Here is an 18,676-nt window from a genome sequence, read left to right on the forward strand (position 1 = left end):
ACCACAGGTTCGGCGACACCTCCTGCTGGTAATCTGGCAATTAGTGTTATTTGGCTGCATAACTAATAGCGTTTGAGAGCATCTAGCACATTCTCTCTGCTTCTCTGCCAATACTGAAATAGAAATGCACCAAACAGCTACAATCAGATCATGAATGGCGTGTCATAAATTTTCAGTTATCACCTCCATAAACCCAGCTTTGACCATATGACTTGGTGATTGTGTTAGTCCTCCTCTACATGTTCACCCTTCAATGTGACACATTTTCCCCAATGATGGATGACTTGGTGGGAGACCTTGGGGCCTGGTTGTAGAAGTCTGCATTTTAGCAGTTAAGGAAATGTTCCACTTAAAAATCACCTTGTCAATATAGAAATATCTGCCATGCAATGGCTTCTGCATACAAGGAAGGAAGAATTTACATGGTGCCATGTAAGGAGAGTATCAGAGAGGGGAGGGTTGAGGGGGGAAAGAAGCCACATGTGTGGCTGGGGGGGGGGGGGGGGGGGAGGGGAAAGAAGCAGCATGTGTGACTGCGTCCGGTGCAGAATGAGCTGGGGCACTGTCAGGAGAAAGACCACACTTTAGGACAGCTTAGGTGACAGTGGTTTGACTTTAAGCCCGGGGAGCTGAACCCAGCAAGAGGGAATGAAACTCAACATGTGGGCCAATCTATGGGATGGGGGGGGGGGGGGCGAACACTGCATAGAGACGAGCAAGGAGCAAACAAAATGTGACCAGGGTGAGCAACAGATTAAATTAGGCCTCCAGCAGATAAAGTCAGTAACACTGCCCATGCAATGTTTCATGTACACCCAGCATGATAGCATTTTGCACTATTCCTCTGCAATACGCTGGCCAGCTGGTCTGCATACAACTTGATCTCTGGCGGTTGGTGTATTAGAGGCTCCTGAAACAGTTTGCGCCTTATGAGTATGATCTGCTAGCACCACTTCACGGGAGGCCCAAGAAGCACTCAGCACCACGTTGCCCAATGATGAATTGGTCTTCACCTTTTTCGGCAGTGGTGAATCCACATGCTTCCACTGCTTACAGGCCCTCAATTGTCCCTGATACATATTAACGACATAGTAGACGATCTCAGTAGCCGTCTTAGATTGTTTGCAAATGATGCTGTCATTTGTCTTGCAAAGTCATCAGATGACTAAAACGAATTGCAAAATGATTTAGATAAGATATCTGTATGGTGCGGAAAGTGGCAATTGGCCCTGAATAAAGAAAAGTACGAAGTTATTCACATGAGTACTAAAAGAAATCCGCTAAATTTCGATTATGCGATAAGTCACACAAATCTGAAGACTGTAAATTCAACTAAATACTTAGGGATTACAATCACAAATACCCTAAATTGGAACGATCACACAGATAATGTTGTGGGTAGAGCCAACCAAAGACTGCGATTCATTGGCAGAAACTTACAAGGTGCAACAGGTCTACTAAAGAGACTGCTTACACCACACTTGTACGCCCTATACTGGAGTATTGCTGTGCAGTGTGGATTGCTGTGCAGTGTGGGATCCACATCAGATGGGACTGACGGATGACATCGAAAAAGTACAAAGAAGGGCAGCTCGTTTTGTATTATCGCGCAGTAGGGGAGATAGTGCCACAGATATGATACGTGAATTGGAGTGGCAATCATTAAAACAAAGGCGTTTTTCGTTGCGACGGGATCTTCTCATGAAATTTCAATCACCAGTTTTCTCCTCCGGTTGCGAAAACATTCTGTTGGCATCCTCCTACGTAGGGAGAAATGATCATCACAATAAAATAAGAGAAATCAAGGCTCGCACAGAAAAATTTAAGTGCTCGTTTCCCCGCGCGCCGTTCGAGAGAGGAACGGTAGAGAGACACCTTGAAGGTGGTTCATTGAGCCCTCTGCCAGACACTTCTACATCTACATCTATCTACATCCATACTCCGCAAGCCACCTGACGGTGTGTGGCGGAGGGTACCTTCAGTACCTCTATCGGTTCTCCCTTCTATTCCAGTCTCGTATTGTTCGTGGAAAGAAGGATTGTCGGTATGCCTCTGTGTGGGCTCTAATCTCTCTGATTTTATCCTCATGGTCTCTTCGCGAGATATACGTAGGAGGGAGCAATATACTGCTTGACTCTTCGGTGAAGGTATGTTCTCGAAACTTCAATAAAAGGCCGTACCGAGCTACTGAGCGTCTCTCCTGCAGAGTCTTCCACTGGAGTTTATCTATCATCTCCGTAACGCTTTCGCGATTACTAAATGATCCTGTAACGAAGCGCGCTGCTCTCCGTTGGATCTTCTCTATATCTTCTATCAACCCTATCTGGTACGGATCCCACACTGCTGAGCAGTATTCAAGCAGTGGGCGAACAAGCGTACTGTAACTTACTTCCTTTGTTTTCGGATTGCATTTCCTTAGGATTCTTCCAATGAATCTCAGTCTGGCATCTGCTTTACCGACGATCAACATTATATGATCATTCCATTTTAAATCACTCCTAATGCGTACTCCCAGATAATTTATGGTATTAACTGCTTCCAGTTGCTGACCTGCTATTTTGTAGCTAAATGATAAAGGATCTATCATTCTGTATATTCGCAGCACATTACACTTGTCTACATTGAGATTCAATTGCCATTCCCTGCACCATGCGTCAATTCGCTGCAGATCCTCCTGCATTTCAGTACAATTTTCCATTGTTACAACCTCTCGGTACACCACAGCATCATCTGCAAAAAGCCTCAGTGAACTTCCGATGTCATCCACCAGGTCATTTATGTATATTGTGAATAGCAACGGTCCTATGACACTCCCCTGCGGCACACCTGAAATCACTCTTACTTCGGAAGACTTCTCTCCATTGAGAATAACATGCTGCGTCCTGTTATCTAGGAACTCCTCAATCCAATCACACAATTGGTCTGATAGTCCATATGCTCTTACTTTGTTCATTAAACGACTGTGGGGAACTGTATCGAACGCCTTGCGGAAGTCAAGAAACACGGCATCTACCTGTGAACCCGTGTCTATGGCCCTCTGAGTCTCGTGGACGAATAGCGCGAGCTGGGTTTCACATGACCGTCTTTTTCGAAACCCATGCTGATTCCTACAGAGTAGATTTCTAGTCTCCAGAAAAGTCATTATACTCGAACACAATACGTGTTCCAAAATTCTGCAACTGATCGACGTTAGAGATATAGGTCTATAGTTCTGCACATCTGTTCGACGTCCCTTCTTGAAAACGGGGATGACCTGTGCCCTTTTCCAATCCTTTGGAACGCTACGCTCTTCTAGAGACCTACGGTACACCGCTGCAAGAAGGGGGGCAAGTTCCTTCGCGTACTCTGTGTAAAATTGAACTGGTATCCCATCAGGTCCAGAGGCCTTTCCTCTTTTGAGCGATTTTAATTGTTTCTCTATCCCTCTGTCGTCTATTTCGATATCTACCATTTTGTCATCTGTGCGACAATCTAGAGAAGGAACTACAGTGCAATCTTCCTCTGTGAAACAACTTTGGAAAAAGACATTTAGTATTTCGGCCTTTAGTCTGTCATCCTCTGTTTCAGTACCATTTTGGTCACAGAGTGTCTGGACATTTTGTTTTGATCCACCTACCGCTTTGACATAAGACCAAAATTTCTTAGGATTTTCTGCCAAGTCGGTACATAGAACTTTACTTTCGAATTCATTGAACGCCTCTCGCATAGCCCTTCTCACACTACATTTCGCTTCGCGTAATTTTTGTTTGTCTGCAAGGCTTTGGCTATGTTTATGTTTGCTGTGAAGTTCCCATTGCTTCCGCAGCAGTTTTCTAACTCGGTTGTTGTACCACGGTGGCTCTTTTCCATCTCTTACGATCTTGCTTGGCACATACTCATCTAACGCATAATGTACGACGGTTTTGAACTTTGTCCACTGATCCTCAACACTATCTGTACTTGAGACAAAACTTTTGTGTTGAGCCAACAGGTACTCTGAAATCTGCTTTTTGTCACTTTTTCTAAACAGAAAAATCTTCCTACCCTTTTTAATATTCCTATTTACGGCTGAAATCATCGATGCCGTAACCGCTTTATGATCGCTGATTCCCTGTTCTGCGTTAACTTTTTCAAATAGTTCGGGTCTGTTTGTCACCAGAAGGTCTAATATGTTATCCCCACGAGTCGGTTCTCTGTTTAATTGCTCAAGGTAGTTTTCAGATAAAGCACTTAGAAAAATTTCACAGGATTCTTTGTCCCTGCCACCCGTTATGAACGTTTGAGTCTCCCAGTCTATATCTGGCAAATTAAAATCTCCACCCAGAACTATAACATGGTGGGGAAATCTACTCGAAATATTTTCCAAATTATCCTTCAGGTGCTCAGCCACAACAGCTGTTGAGCCAGAGGGCCTATAGAGACATCCAATTACCATGTCTGAGCCTGCTTTAACCGTGACCTTCACCCAAATCATTTCACATTTCGGATCTCCGTCAATTTCCTTCGATACTATTGCACTTCTTATCGCTATAAACACGCCTCCCCCTTCAATGTTCAGCCTGTCTCTACGGTATACATTCCAATCTGAGTTTAGGATTTCATTACTGTTTACGTCTGGTTTCAGCCAACTTTCTGTCCCTAGTACTATATGGGCATTGTGACCGTTTATTAATGAGAGCAGTTCTGGGACCTTTCTATAGACGCTCCTGCAGTTTACTATTAGCACATTAATATTGTTATTCCCTGTTGCATTTTGCCTACTCCTAGCTTGCCGCGTCTCAGGAGGCGTCTTGTCGGGCCTAGGGAGGTGATTCTCTAACCTAAAAAACCCCCATGTGCACTCCACACGTACTCCGCTACCCTTGTAGCCGCTTCCGGCGTGTAGTGCACGCCTGACCTATTCAGGGGGACCCTACATTTCTCCACCCGATAGCGGAGGTCGAGAAATTTGCACCCCAGATCTCCGCAGAATCGTCTGAGTCTCTGGTCTAAGCCTTCCACTCGGCTCCAAACCAGAGGACCGCGATCGGTTCTGGGAACGATACTACAAATTGTTAGCTCTGATTCCACCCCACGAGCGAGGCTTTCCGCCTTCACCAATTCCGCCAACCGCCTGTACGAACTGAGGATGACCTCTGAACCCAGACGGCAGGAGTCATTGGTGCCGACATGAGCAACAATTTGCAGTCGGGTGCACCCAGTGCTCTCTATCGCCGCCGGTAGGGCCTCCTCCACATCTCGGATGAGGCCCCCCGGTAAGCGGACAGAGTGAACACTGGCCTTCTTCCCCGACCTTCCCGCTATTTCCCTAAGGGGCTCCATCACCCGCCTAACGTTGGAGCTCCCAATAACTAATAAACCCCTCCCCCCGTGTGCCTGCTCGGACCTTGCTGAAGGAGCAGCTACATGTCCACTCACAGGCAGAGCGGGCGATGCCACACGGCCAGCCTCCACATTGGCCCTCCGCCTCGTGCGCCGCGAACGCCGCTGAACCCGCCACTCCCCTTGGGGAGAGGGTGGCCCAACCGCGCCCTGTACCCGCGAAGATGTATCGACAGCAGGGACAGTGTGTGAAGCATGTAACACCTGGGGTGTACCCTGCGACGCACCAGACTCCCCACTGCCGCTACACTCCGAGGCAGCAGCCTGAAGACGGCTGACCGCGGCCATCAACACGCTCAGCTGTTCGCGAACAGTGGCCAGCTCCTCCTGTGTCCGTACACAGCAGTCACACATCCTATCCATCCTAAGGAATCAATTTACTGAAGAGAGTTGTTCAACCTTTAACTAGACTCACTTTATTGTGAATAGCAGAGTAAATACGTAGATGTACACGCTTACTTTGCTTCTTTGTCTCAAGGTCATAGTAGCACGTCCAGCGCACATCTATGGTCATTAGGCGGCTAAAGACATCATCTGTATTGGCTAGACGCAGCTGCAATGTTTCCACTACTGCATCAATTGGCGAACTTCTTGAATGAGCAGTCATGAAATCCAGTGGGCGGCAATCTTCCTCTTGCTCAAAATTTAGAAAACTGATGCGTGACAGATTTCAACTTTATCAACTGTCGCTTCGATTCTGATAGAGCTGTCCGAGTACCACGGCCTCCGCTTCTGTTGTGATTCCCGGTTCTGCACAGAGAGACGGTCTGGTTTGATCACACTGGAGGTGTCTGTGCCACCCACCTAACCATTGTGTCGTGACAGTGCATTTTTGCCCTCCATTTCCATCAATTCGGAATGGATTGCTGCAGCATTATTCCTTTTCAAAGACAGAAAACGAAAACCCACACGATATTTCAGTTGATGAATGAGCTGTGCCGTTTTCTTTTGGCTCCTCTAGTGGTGTCCTACGGTAGCATGGTGTGGGGATTTCAGCGTGTATTGGGGACTGCGTCTGCGTCTAGGTAGGTACATAAAAAAAAAATCTTTTATTTTTTCCGGATGATAATTAAAACTTTGATAACCCCACGCACATAGCTCCAACAGGTTCCACTGTTGAGGGATTCCTGGGCTCTGATGAATCTTGAGGTAGAAAATATCATTACTCATTACCAGATAACAACTTTTTGATGAGACAAACCGCAGTTGTCATTCAGTATCCACAGCATCCATTTGTGGTTTTTCTCTGTCTCATGCTACAGAGACACAAATTACTTCCCGAACTACAGCAACATGTTTAAAAATTCCTACGTTTATGCAGTTTAGTATAAAAACTCCGCGACACCCGACAGCGTTGAGTGACGGCTGTTACGCGTCACTGGAAGGCACTGCTTGACAGGTATGTGGTAGTTAAACTCCGCGACACCCGACAGCGTTGAGTGACGGCTGTTACGCGTCACTGGAAGGCACTGCTTGACAGGTATGTGGTAGTTAAACTGTTCTCCTGATCGTTAACGTCGAATTTCGAAACCACGGTCGCTACAGCTCTGTGAAGAAACTTTTTGACTTCGCCAAGCGGAGTGAACTCCGTTCCATGTCTTTCCACTACAGAAAAATCCTAGGTGGACACCGATAATCGAATCTGGGAATCAGTAGGTAGCACCGTTATTCATCTACAACAAAGAAGGTGGTATGTTTGCAGTGCAGTGTTGCCTAGCAAAATAGGTCTCTGAAAAGGTTTGTGAATTTCTTGTTCAGAAATTGTATGCCTTCTTGTCAGAATATCTACAAATAATTCAAACTGATTACTGGTACTTCATCCAACTTTCCACCCGTTTTGTATTCATGTATGAAGCAGAAAAGTGGATAACAAAAAAATACTTAAAATTGCAAACGTAGGAATACTCTTAGACTCAAAAATTGGTAGTATGAGGAGCGTGTAACTAACGAAAAGCCGCACTTAAGTGACAAAAATCGAAAAGCGCTAACGGAAAGCTGCAATTTAGCGATCCAAATGGAAAAGCAACTGTTAACTACTTGTATGAACCAAAACTTTATTAAGGACCTTCCTGAGGTGTAGCTCAAGGTGAAATACTCGTGCGTCACGCTGGACCAACGAAAGAGCTTACGTAAGCCGTCAAGGTCAGCATCTAGCTTGCGTGCGGCGGCAGAGCTTTTGGGTTGGTAAGTGGGAGACTCGAGTGTCCGCTGTTCACCCGCTTCTTGCTGTTAATCGAGAGTGAGAAATACACAGCTGTTAAGATTCGCAGAGCATGTCACATTTTAACTATTCGGTGTAACGAAGCTCTTAACCGAAATAGGCACTATTCAATTCTATACGATTCTCCTGGCGTGGTGTGAGACCGTTATTACCAGAATTTCAAGTTCCTGGGCTAAAGAGATTCCTTGGAGCTATATTTTGTCAACCATCTCTTTACGAGGTCTTTTCCCTACAAAAAGATAGAGCTTATGTTTGCATAAGATACTCTTTCGTCGAAACATTAAAACGTATCGGTATCACCATAATCTCTCTCATAATGTCTTTTTGAAATAATAAATTCTCAATTAGTCCAGCTAACGTTTTAGATTTTCACAACTAACCTTTCTTATCTTCTTCAGGAAAACCAATTGAGTGCCATGAATATAGAAGGCAAATATCTACTTCTCTTACGTTACCATATTGTCACAGAGAGAGCAGGTATTTATATACACATATGAACCAAAATATACACATCAAAAAAAGTTTTGCATCACCTCGATTCCGAGAGTTCCGGAACCTGTACAGAAAACTGGAATAGAAATCAACATAAACATCATTTCCACACATTCCATCTTGTACCACCATACAGCGAGATCTTCAGAGGTGGTGGTCCAGATTGCTGTGCACACTGGTATCTCTAATACCCAGTAGCACGTCCTCTTGCATTGATGCATGCCTGTATTCGTTGTGGCACTGTTGGCCCAGATTGTCCCACTCTTCAAGGGCGATTCGGCGTAGAACCCACAGAGTGGTTGGTGGGTCACGTTGTCCATAAATCAATCTATCCCAGGCATGTTCGATAGGGTGCATGTCTGGAAAACAGAGGGCTAGTAGAGCGATGTCTTTATCCTGAAGGAAGTCATTCACAAGACGTGCACGATGGAGACGCGAACTGTCGTCCATGAAGACGAATGCCTCGCCAATATGCTGCCAATACGGTTGCACTATCAGATCTCCTCCATGTCCGAACAACATCACTTTGGTTCACTCTGAGGCGCCTGGACACTTTCCTTGTTGAGAGCCCTTCATGGCACAAAGTAACAATGCAGACGCGATCGAACCGCGGTATTGACCGTCGTGGCATGGTCGAACTACAGTCAACAAGAGCCATGTACCTCCTTCCTGGTGGAATGACTGTAACTGATCGGCTGTCGGATCCCCTCCATCTAATAGGCGCTGCTCATGCATGGTTGTTTACATCTTTGGGCGGCTTTTGTGACTTCTCTGAACAGCCAAAGGGACTGTGTCTGTGATACAATATCCACAGTCAAAAAAATGGTTCAAATGGCTCTGAGCACTATGGGACTTAACTTCTGAGGTCATCAGTCCCCTAGAACTTAGAACTACTTAAACCTAATTAACCTAAGGACATCACACACATCCATGCCCGAGGCAGGATTCGAACCTGCGACCGTAGCGGTCGCGCGGTTCCAGACTGTAGCGCCTAGAACCGCTCGGCCACTCCGGCCGGCTATCCACAGTCAAAGTCTATCTTCAGAAATTCTGGAAACTTGGGTGATGCAAAACTTTTTTTTTATTTGTGTGCTATGACCACCAGCTTAGTATCTTGTTGGTATACCTTTGGAGCGCAGTAAAATAGCAGTTTTGCGTGGCGTGGGTTCGACAAATCCTTGGTAGGTTTCCGGATGTGAATGGCACCAAATGTCTACTCACAGGTCACGCAACTCCCATAAATTATGGGTCGATGGTTTGTGTGCGCAGAGTCCGAAATCTGTCCTGTTGGATTCAGATCAGCGAATTTGGCAGTCAAGACATCAATGTGAGTTGAGTGCAATGCTCCGCTGCAGCATGATTCTGACCTTGTGACAGGAAAAATTATCCTGCTGGAAAATGCCATCGATACTGGGTAGTCCGCAATAATGTTCATATAATCCACAGTTGTGATGTTGTCTACAGATACTGCCAAAGGTCTCATAAAAGCCCAGGGGAATGTCCCTCATAATACTGCCCCCACCAGCCTGCGTCCATGGCATAGCGCATGTTTCGAGCAGCTATATACTTGGATGAGAGCTTATTTACACGAACATCGACGTTGTGTCACAAGAAACGTGATACCTCCGTACAGGAGACACATTTTCATTGACCCACATGCCCATTACAATCCTAATTGATCATGTCATAATGTCAACATCGAAACGGGTCGCCTGCTGCAGAGCCCCATGCTCAAAAAAATGTGCTGAACAGTGTGCTCCATAACATTCGTGCCTACTCCGACCTGCACATTCGGTGATGTAGTCCAATACCTTGTCACCTAGCCACAGCAAGCTGTCCTTCAACTGCTTCGAATAGATGGCCATGTCAGTAGCGTGCGAGAAGCCTATCAGCTTCGCCATTCCCGAGATGCTCGTTCCCAGGCACCAGATGCTAAGCATTTGCGATATGTTTAACTCAATTATGTCAGTGGATTACTCCATTTGTAGCCCATATCGTCAATACAATGAATCCCCATGCATACAATGGATCTTCATGGAACGGTGTATCCCTTAGACATTGGACTTACGTCAGTTCATGAGGACTATGGCGCAGCGAGTAACTACCAATACACTGCATCTTGATAACACTGAATTTAATGCGCCACTTGACAGACCAGTTGGGCTGGTTGTCAGAGGCTAGCTACAGTCGATGTTGGAGAGTGCTGGAATTCATGCCGCAGCTGAAGATCGCTGTATCATCAGCGTACAGTGTAGCTGTATGTGGTCAGTCTTAGGTGCATCAGCAGTGTATAGATTGTGTACATATACATGATTGGTCCAAAGACCAAGGTCTCTGGCACACTAGCACAGATACAATGAACTGTGAACTGTCCCACTTAAGCTCTCGCATGGAAGGTTCTGTTATCAATACAGGAGTGGATAAGGTGGACATGTGACACCAGAACCTCTTGCTCATGCCACATATTGTTGAACATTCTGGAAACATCGAGGAACATTGCAAAAAGTTACTTATGGTGCTCCAGAATGTCAAAGACCTCCACACTAATCACAGGACAAGATGCACAGTTAAATGATCAGTCTCAAATCTGAACTGTTTCTCAGGTAGTATACTCCACATCAGTTTAGTAACAAGACATCAGCATCCATGTCAATAATGACTGGGAGATGAAGATAATACTTTGTGTGTTGAGATGTAAATTTGCTGTAGGATGTCTTTAATGATGGTGACATCAATGACATATGGTTGCCTTCTGTTGTTGGAGAATGTGGTGGGCTCGCATCATCCCACCACTAAGGCCTCATGACATTCTGTGACACCCAGTACACACTGTTTACTAGTATTTGTGTCTTGAGTGCCATGCTACATACTTGGTGTTTAGATTACCTGGGATGAAAATCCTTGTTGAGTGAGGCTTCGAAAGCATTGGGGTCCACAGAATGAGACAGTGGTCTATATGATATGATAAATGTGATACACCCCACTGACATACTAAAGAAGATGGCAGTGGCCTCCAGAATAGCAGCAGCGGGAGCTGAATGGGGAAGTTATGGATGCTGTTTTTCACGTATACTGCTGTACCACAACCTTCTGTTGGTCTGCCTATGTGGAAACAGCAGTTTGGCGTAGAAACATGTATTCTGGGTTTTAGATGTGCGTCACACACCAAGCAGATGTCAATAACTTCGTAAACTGGCAAAGTTCACCAGCTCAGGTATGGATACCACTGATATTCCAAGCAGCTATTGTCATTCCATTAATGCTGCCCATAATTCGGCTGTTGTGGTTTAGATACGGTGTAGGCTTGCATCAATTTGCTGCACAAGGAGTTCTATCATCTTTGTTACACTGTTCACGAGTGCAATAAGTCAATAAGTTGAGCAATTAACATGTTGAGATCGTTTTTGGAGCAGTTGTTATGACACTGGTGCTGGTTCCAGTTTCTTCGGCTGCTTCAGTTGTGCTTTGCGCCTGATCTTCAGCCTTATTCCTGCCCCTGTTACATCGAGACTTAGCGCTCGTCTGTATCAATGCAATGTCGAAAGTAAATTGCTGCACTGTTTCTCGCAGCTGCTGCGAGTAGGTGGCAGCATCTTCAGGCATAAGCGGCATAGTCTCTTGCATGGTTTTCGTGACTTTTCCTTCCTTTCGTGACGTGCTTGGACGCTGCTAGGCAAATGCTTCTGCATTGTCTTGGGCCATCAATGTGGCAGCTGAGACATAGGATACAGCTATCTTCTTGTGTTGCAGCTCAGTAGTTTGTCCTCATTGGCGAGCTGTAGCATGCTTCCATATTGTGCAGCTGCTGTGGCTAGGCACATATATTTCCTCGCTGCAAATTGTGCATGTTGACATGAGACCACATGGGAGAGGGCCGTCATGACCAGTGTGGTTGCCCAGAACACTTGACACACTTATCAGGCATGGAAGAGTGCCGCAGCACATGATTGATCCTGCACCAGTAGCATTGCGCTGGGCCTCGTTTAGATCTTCAAGCTCTTTCTTTATGTGATAAGCGTCCATATTAAAGGGCAGACTGTGGGTTTATACCTTTGATCACTTTGTTCAGGAGTGGAGAGGTGAGCATGGTAAGGTAGCTGCCTTACCGACACTTCCTGTCTCACTCATCGGCAATCTGCACCATTCTCCAGTGGCAACTTGTAATGATTTTTGCCGGCCATCTTCATGTTGAACACTCTGGTTGCCCAGCTTTGGAGAGGTCGCTGAAGCTGCCTGTAGTTCTCTTGAAACTGGAGTACTAGTAACGGAGGCAATGGATCATATTTTGGCGATGTAGAAGAACGTTCTGAGCCTTCTAGGAGATTTGAGAGCAGAGAAAACACATTAGCAATTTTGGCTGTGGGAGTCGTTGATAATTGCACTCGTCGACCAGTTATTCTGACCTTCACAAAGCCGTCGGCGCGGACATACCTCGCTTTTTTCCTTTTTTGGCGAGCTTCATATATTAGCAGTGATAGCCAGAGCTCCTCTTTTGATTCTCACGCCGTTCCAGTTGGTGGCGGCCTAATGGGCTGTTTGCGAATCCGGGAGTAGTACTGCCATTCAGTGCTTGATTCATCATAGTTGAAGCGGCTGATGGGGTCGCCAGCAGGGCGAGCCCCACTGGCCATCGATTGACCAATTCCATGTTCGTGCTAGCATCTGCACGCTTTCGCATTGGCAGCTCTAATGGTTCGCCGTTTCCCCCTGATCCGCCTATATACTTTCCTTACCATGTCATGTTCCCGCTACGCCACCAAGCGATATTCAACCTTATGGTCGCGCGGGATTAGCCCAGCGGTCTAAGGCGCTGCAGTCATGGACTGTGCAGCTGGTCCCGGCGGAGGTTCGAGTCCTCCCTCGGGCATGGGTGTGTGTGTTTGTCCTTAGGATAATTTAGGTTAAGTAGTGTGTAAGCTTAGGGACTGATGACCTTAGCAGTTAAGTCCCATAAGATTTCACACACATTTGAACATTTTTTTCAACCTTATGATAGGCAGTGGTCAAATGGGTCATCAGTGTATGTCAGCAGTTGACAACGTTTTAGCAGGCAAGGGTCATACAGCAGTAAAACGAATTAAAGGCAGGCCAAGCTTTTAATAATTTATTGTATCCATAACTACCCTGGAGTCCAAAACTAAAGCAACAAACGGAATTTTTTCAAGGTTGCGTTTATTTGGCTACAAAACAGTATAAACAGGTGATAGCAAAGTAGAAACAATGTAAAGAGAACAGAATGTAAACAACTACAATATGGAGAACAGTACACGAAAATGTTCTTCGTTTTTCCCCACTCAATAGATTTTCACACACATTCCAACAACTGGTTAATGTGCTCACTATGGGGTGTAACCACCTCTGGCAGCAATAAAGATCTGACAACGAGGGAGCATGCTGCGAATAACATCAGTATCATGTTGAGGCAATAACGCCCATTCTCTCTGCGAAGCTGCTCACAAATCGTGGAGAGTGGTTGGTGGATGTTGACGTGAAGCAACCGTCTTCTAGTGCATCCTAGAAATGCTCAATGGGATTCAGATCGGGAGGGCGAGCAGGCCACGCCATGAATGCAGTATCTTATGCTTCCAAGAAAACATCAACCACTTGTACTCTACGCCGTCGAGCATTATCGTCCATCAATACGATGTCCGGACGCACAGCACCTCGCAGCAACCGTACACGAGGTCCCAAGACTTCGTCACGGTACCTGACAGCAGTTAAACCTTTCCGATTCACCCGTACAATTTCATGAAGAGGCGTCAGAGTGGTCAAGATAATCCCTCCTCACACCATTAGCGATCTTCCTCGATATCGGTCTCTTTCCACAATGTTTGGGTCTCGAAATCGTGTTCCACATTCTCTTCAGACGAGAATCCGCCGAGGATCACTCTCCAGACCAAATCGGCACTCATCTATGAAAAGAACATTGGCTCACTCTTCGACTGTCCTGGTGGCAAGTTGACGACTTCACTCTAGACTTTCTCCTGTGACAGTAAAGGCCACTCTGTCGAAGCCTTCTCTACACCGTTTGCTTCGATACAACACGTCCAGTGGATGCTGCGAGGTCAGCTGCCAACATGAGTAACGTAGAAGTAAATATCCTCGGAGTAGTGAAGCAACTCAAATCACTTAATAAAAGCAAGTCTTCTGGTCCAGAATGTATACCAGTTAAGTTCCTTTCGGAGTATGCTGATGCATTAGCTCCATACTTAACAATCATATACAACCGTTCGCTCGACGAAAGATCCGTACCCAAAGACTGGAAAGTTGCACAGGTCACACCAACATTCAAGAAAGGTAGTAGAAGTAATCCAATAAATTACAGGCCCATATCGTTAACGTCGATTGCAGCAGGATTTTAGAACATATATTGTGTTAGAATATTATGAATTACCTCGAAGGAAACTGTCTATTCATACACAGTCAACATGGGTTTAGGAAACATCATTCCTGTGAAATACAACTAGCTTTTTATTCACATGAAGTGCTGAGTGCTATTGACAAGGGATTTCAGATCGATTCCGTATTCCTGGATTTCCGGAAGGCTTTTGACACTGTACCACACAAGCGGCTCGTAGTAAAATAGCGTGCTTACGGAATATCGTCTCAGTTATGTGACTGGATTTTCGATTTCCTGTCAGAGAGGTCACAGTTCGTAGTAACTGAAGGAAAGTCGTCGAGTAAAACAGAAGTGGTTTCAGGAGTTCCCCAAGGTAGTGTTATAGGACCTTTGATGTTCCTTATCTATATAAACGATTTGGGAGACAATCTGAGCAGCCGTCTTCGGTTGTTTGCACATGACGCTGTCGTTTGTCGACTAATAAAGTCATCAGAAGATCAAAACAAACTGCAAGACGATTTAGATAAAATATCTGAGAAGTGCGAAAAGTGGCAGTTGACCCTAAATAACGAAAAGTGTGAGGTCATCCACATGAGTGCGAAAAGGAACTCGTTAAACTTCGGTTACACGATAAATCAGTCTAATCTAAAAGCTGTAAATTCAACTAAATACCTAGGTACAATTACGAACAACTTAAATTGGAAGGACCATATAGAAAATGTTGTGGGGAAGGCTAACCAAAGACTGCGTTTTATTGGCAGGACACTTAGAAAATGTGGCAGACTTACTAAGGAGACTGCCTACACTACGCTTGTCCGTCCTCTTTTAGAATACTGCTGCGCTGTGTGGAATCCTTACCAGATAGGACAGACGGAGTACATCGAAAAAGTTCAAAGAAAGGCAGCACGTTTTGTATTATCGCGAAATATGGGAGAGAGTGCCACAGAAATGATATGGGATTTCGGATGGAAATCATTAAAAGAAAGGCGTTTTTCGTTGCGACGGAATCGTCTCACGAAATTCCAATCACCAACTTCCTCCTCCGAATGCGAAAATATTTTATTGACACCGACCCACATAGGGCGGAACGATCACCACGATAAATCAGAGCTCGTACGGAAAGATATAGGTGTTCATTCTTTCCGCGCGCTATACGAGATAGGGATAATAGAGAATTGTGAAGGTGGTTCGATGAACCCTCTGCCAGGCACTTAAATGTGATTTTCAGAGTATCCATGTAGATGTAGATGTAGATGCCAGTTGCTACACAGTACTAAGTCGTGCCTGTACAGTCAAATGACGGACCTCTCTTTCACACATGGTCGACCATGGTCTGGTCTCCGTGATACGGTTTCGGTCTGTATAAACTGCCGCCACATCCGTGAAACAACAGAACGATTCAAGTTAAGCCATCGGGCCACATGAGTTTGTAACTGTCCTGCTTCCATTCTTCCTATGGCCCTCCACCGCAGAGAGTCTGGTAGGTGTCTTTCCTGCGCCGCAGTGCACCGTCTGTGACTGTGTTAACAGCGATTGTGTATGTGGAACTACAAGACAAACACTATTCCGTTTGATACATGCCCTGACGTCATCGTTGGCGTGGTTTCCCGTTGACCGAAATGCCATCTTCCGTGCAGAACGCGGTCGTACGGACAATTTGCATGATTATACCGTGAATTAAACAAACGACGGGAAAAAAGCGGTTTGTTGCTTTAATTTTGGACACAGTGTATATCGATGATATTAAAACTTTAAAAACACAAATGTTGACATTTAAATTTTATTCGCCATTATTTTATTAATAATTAGAAACACCGACAAAAAGAAAATGAGAAAAACTGATAAATTAGAAATAATTATACATGCTAGTCAAATCAAAATTTAATGTTATTTTTGAAGCGGTGTTTGACTGGCTTTTCTGGAAAGTTTGCTCTCATTCGCCGAATGGTACTCAAATGCTCGTCTGTGAGACGATAAAAATATTTAATTTTTTCTGTAATGGAAAACTAAAAACTTTACTCACGTAACTGTTTTCAAAAACTGTTATTGTTTGCTGAACATACCTTTCAATTTCTTCAAAATTAAGCGACAATCTCCCACAAAAGTTAACAAGACCATTGATTATGAAGAAGAGTTTTTTTAGAGAGTCAGTAGAGCGAAGACCAATCACTATTCTTCGTACAGGGTGTTTCAAAAATGACCGGTATATTTGAAACGGCAATAAAAACTAAACGAGCAGCGATAGAAATACACTGTTTGGTGCAATATGCTTGGGACAACAGTACATTTTCAGGCAGACAAACTTTCGAAATTACAGTAGTTACAATTTTCAACAACAGATGGCGCTGCGGTCTGGGAAACTCTATAGTACGATATTTTCCACATATCCTCCATGCGTAGCAATAATATGGCGCAGTCTCTGAATGAAATTACCCGAAACCTTTGACAACGTGTCTGGCGGAATGGCTTCACATGCAGATGAGATGTACTGCTTCAGCTGTTCAATTGTTTCCGGATTCTGGCGGTACACCTGGTCTTTCAAGTGTCCCCACAGAAAGAAGTCACAGGGGTTCATGTCTGGCGAATAGGGAGGCCAATCCATGCCGCCTCCTGTATGTTTCGGATAGCCCAAAGCAATCACACGATCATCGAAATATTCATTCTTCGGCCGTGCGATGTGGCCGGGCACCATCTTGCATAAACCACGAGGTGTTCGCAGTGGCGTCTAAGGCAGTTTGTACCGCCACAAATTCACGAAGAATGTCCAGATAAAAATGGGCCAATGATTCCTTTGGAAGAAATGGCGGCCCAGACCAGTACTTTTTGAGGATGCAGGGACGATGGGACTGCAACATGGGGCTTTTCAGTTCCCCATATGCGCCAGTTCTGTTTATTGACGAAGCCGTCCAGGTAAAAATAAGCTTCGTCAGTAAACCAAATGCTGCCCACATGCATATCGCCGTCATCAATCCTGTGCACTATATCGTTAGCGAATGTCTCTCATGCAGCAATGATAGCGGCGCTGAGGGGTTGCCGCGTTTGAATTTTGTATGGATAGAGGTGTAAACTCTGGCGCATGAGACGATACGTGTTCGTTGGCATCATTTGGACCGCAGCTGCAACACGGCGAACGGAAACCCGAGGCCGCTGTTGGCTCACCTGCTGCACTAGCTGCACGTTGCCCTCTGTGGTTGCCGTACGCGGTCGCCCTACCTTTCCAGCACGTTCATCCGTCACGTTCCCAGTCCGTTGAAGTTTTTCAAACAGATCCTTTATTGTATCGCTTTTCGGTCCTTTGGTTACATTAAACCTCCGTTGAAAACTTCGTCGTGTTGCAACAACACTGTGTTCTAGGCGGTGGAATTCCAACACCAGAAAAATCCTCTGTTCTAAGGAATAAACCATGTTGTCTACAGCACACTTGCGCGTTGTGAACAGCACACGCTTACAGCAGAAAGACGACGTACAGAATGGCGCACCCACAGACTGCGTTGTCTTCTATATCGTTCACATCACTTGCAGCGCCATCTGTTGTTGAAAATTGTAACTACTGTAATTACGAAAGTTTGTCCGCCTGAAAATGTACTGTTGTCCCAAGCATATTGCAACAAACAGTGTAATTCTATCGCTGCTCGTTTAGTTTTTATTGCCGTTTCAAATATACCGGTCATTTTTGAAACACCCTGTATATTGCTTGACATATCCTCAATGTCACATGAAAAAGATTTTGCAAAAATCTTGTTTACCGGAAGCCTTTTCGAAGTCACAAAATCTCTCGTTGAACATTTGACCATTTTTCCAGTGAAGATTTAGTCCAGCTCCCTCGAAAACTTCGGGAAATATTGCAGTTTTTCTCGTGAGTAAGTTATATGAATAGCTTGTTTTCATTTTGAATGTCTTTACGTCGGTATGCATATCAGATATTAATTTACAGACTGTGATTTTCACTCTGCAGCGGAGTGTGTGTTGATATGAAACTTCCTGGCACATTAAAACTGTATGCCGCGTCGAAACTTGAATCCGGGACCTTTACCTTTCGCGGGCATGAGCTCTAACGGCTGAGCTATTCAATCACGAGTCACGACCCGTAAGTCTTGCTTGGGTAGCTTAGTCGATAGAACACATGCCCGCGAAGGGCAAAAGCCCCGAGCAAGACTCTCGATTCGGCACTCTTCTTTAATCTGCCAGGGTGATTCAGATATTAATTTGTTTCCTTGAAGCCTCATATACAGCATATATAACTCATTAATTAAATCTGTCAA

This window comes from Schistocerca cancellata, chromosome 1 (genome assembly GCF_023864275.1).
Source record: "Schistocerca cancellata isolate TAMUIC-IGC-003103 chromosome 1, iqSchCanc2.1, whole genome shotgun sequence".
Lineage (NCBI taxonomy): Eukaryota > Metazoa > Arthropoda > Insecta > Orthoptera > Acrididae > Schistocerca > Schistocerca cancellata.